Raw genomic sequence first — 2686 nt, 5'->3', positions numbered from 1 at the left:
AAACTACACTGAACTGCCCAGCCGATGTGTTCAGTGGATTGAGCACTGACCCATGAACCAAGGGGTCACTGGTTTAATTCCTGGTCAGGGCACATGCCTGGGTTTCGGCCTCGATTCCCAGTAAGGGCCGTGCAGTAGGCAGCCAATCGATGTTTTTCTCTTGTCATTGATGTTTCTACCTCTCCCTCCTTATCTTTTCCTCTGTCTCTAAAAAATCAATAAAAATCTATTTTTTAAAATGTATTTTTAGCCCGGCTGGGGGTGGCTCAGAGGTTGAGTGTCAACCTAGGATCCAGGCGATCAGGGTTCGATTCCCGGTCAGGGCACATGCCCGGGTTGTGGGCTCCATCAACGACTCTCTCATCATTGATGTTTCTGTCTCTCTCTCTCTCCCTCTCTTTTCCTCTCTCGGAAATCAATAAAGATATATATTTTTTAAAAATGTATTTTTAAAAATTACACTAAATTTCTCTTTCTCTGCCATCGTGGTGCATGAAGTTGCTTCTCCTTCACTATGTCTTCTCACAAGAATTTCAGGATCAAGAGGTTCCTGGCCAAGAAACAAAAGCAGAATCAGCCCATTTCCCAATGGATTTGGATGAAAACTGGTAATAAAATAGGGTACAACTCCAAGAGAAGACATTGGAGAAGAACAGAACAGGATCTATAAGGAATCACACATGAGAGATGGCATACATATTTATTCTGTATCCAGATTGCTTGCATCTTTAAATGACTGAAAAGATCAGTACTGTCTGTACAGTTGGGCATTTTAATTGGGAAATTATTGGAAGCCTGATTTTTCTCTTGATTTTTCTTCTGCAATAGTAGACTGGTTTAGTAATAAATGTGAGACCTTTAAACAAAACCTACACTAAACTAAAAATATCCAAGTAACCTATAGGGAGACAAGGAGAAGAAAACTTGACATATCAATATTTACATTGAGTACAAATGGTCTAAATACACATAGACTGTCAGAGTGAATAAAATTAAACATGATCTAACTAAACGCTGTCTGCAAGAAACTCACTTCAAATATAATGATATACATAGGATGAAAGTAAACATATAGAAAAAGACATACCATGCAAACATTAATCAAAAGAAAGCCCGGCCGGGCGTGGCTCAGCAGTTGAGCATTGACCCGGGATCCCAGCAATCGGGGTTCGATTCGCGGTTAGGGCACATGCCCGGGTTGCTGGCTCAATCAATGACTCTCTCATCATTGATGTTTCTCCCTCTCTCTCTCTCTCTCTCTCTCTCTCTCTCCTTTCCTCTCTCCGAAATCAATAAAGATATGTTTAAAAAAAAAAGAAAACAGGAGTGGCTAAGTTAATTTTAGATAAAATAAATTTTGGAACATTCAAAGAAGAATTAACACCTATTCTTCTCAAACAATTCCAGAAAATTCAAGAGGAGGGAAAACTCCCAAACTCTTTTTATGAGGCCAGCATCATCCTAATCCCAAAACCAGAGAAAGACAATACAAAGAAAGAAAATTACAGGCCAATATCCCTGATGAACATAGATGCTAAAATCCTCATCAAAATACTAGCAAAGCGGATCCAATAATACATTAAAAAGATCATACACCATGACCAACTGGGATTTATTCTGGGGATGCAAGGCTGGTATAACATCCACAAATCAATAAGTGTGATACATCACATAAAAAAAACGAAGGACAAAAATCATATGATCATATCTATAGATGCAGAAAAAAGCATTTGACAAAATCCAGCACCCATTTCTGATAAAAACTCTCAGCAAAGTGGGAATAGAGGGATCATACCTCAACATAATAAAGGTCATACATGACAAACCTACAGCCAACATCATACTCAATGGTCAGAAACTAAAACCATTTTCTTTAAAAACAGGAACAAGACGGATGTCCACTTTCACCACTCTTATTCAACATAGTACTGGAAGTCCTTGCCACAGCCATCAGACAGAAAGATAACATAAATGTATCTAAATTGGAAAGGAGGAAGTAAAACTGTCATTATTTGCAGATGACATGATATTGTACATAGAAAACCCTAAAGTCTCCATGAAAGTACTACTAGATTTGAAAAATGAGTTCAGCAAGGCAACTGAATACACAATTAACATCCAGAAATTGATAGCATTTTTATACACCAACAATGAACTCTCAGAAAGAGAAACTAAAAAAAAACAATACCATTTACCATTGCAACTAAAAAAATAAGATATATAGGAATAAATTTAACCAAGGATGTAAAAGATCTATACTTGGAAAACTACAGGTAATTTTAAAAAGCAATAGAGGAAGATATAAACAAATGGAAGAATATACCATGCTCATGGATTGGAAGAATTAATATCATTAAAATGTCCATACTACCCAAAGCAATCTATAAATTCAATGCAATCACTATTAAAATACCAACAGCATATTTCACAGATCTAGAACAAACACTTCGAAAATTTATATGAAACCAAAAAACACCCCGAATAGCCACAGTAATCTTGAGAAAGACGAACAAAGTTGGAAGGATCACAATACCAGAAATCAAGTTACACTACAAAACCACTGTAATCAAAACAGCCTGGTACTGGCACAAGAACAGACATATAGATCAGTGGAACAGAGCAGAGAACCCAGAAATGGACCCATGCCATTACAGTCAATTAATATTTGATAAAGGAGGCAAAAACA

The 2686-nt window shown here is 37.0% G+C and overlaps 1 pseudogene across 1 annotated transcript; it reads left to right on the top strand.

The window, feature by feature from the left end:
- Positions 1-514: 514 nt before the first annotated feature.
- On the top strand, positions 515-670 carry LOC308551396 (large ribosomal subunit protein eL39 pseudogene; annotated as a pseudogene). Its single transcript has one exon. The product of its transcript is annotated as a large ribosomal subunit protein eL39 pseudogene (transcript).
- The last annotated feature ends 2016 nt before the right edge of the window (positions 671-2686 follow it).

This window comes from Miniopterus schreibersii (assembly GCF_964146895.1).
Source record: "Miniopterus schreibersii genome assembly, chromosome: X".
NCBI lineage: Eukaryota > Metazoa > Chordata > Mammalia > Chiroptera > Miniopteridae > Miniopterus > Miniopterus schreibersii.
Note: the sequence above shows the minus strand (reverse complement) of the source record. Positions and strands in the feature narration are given on the sequence as shown.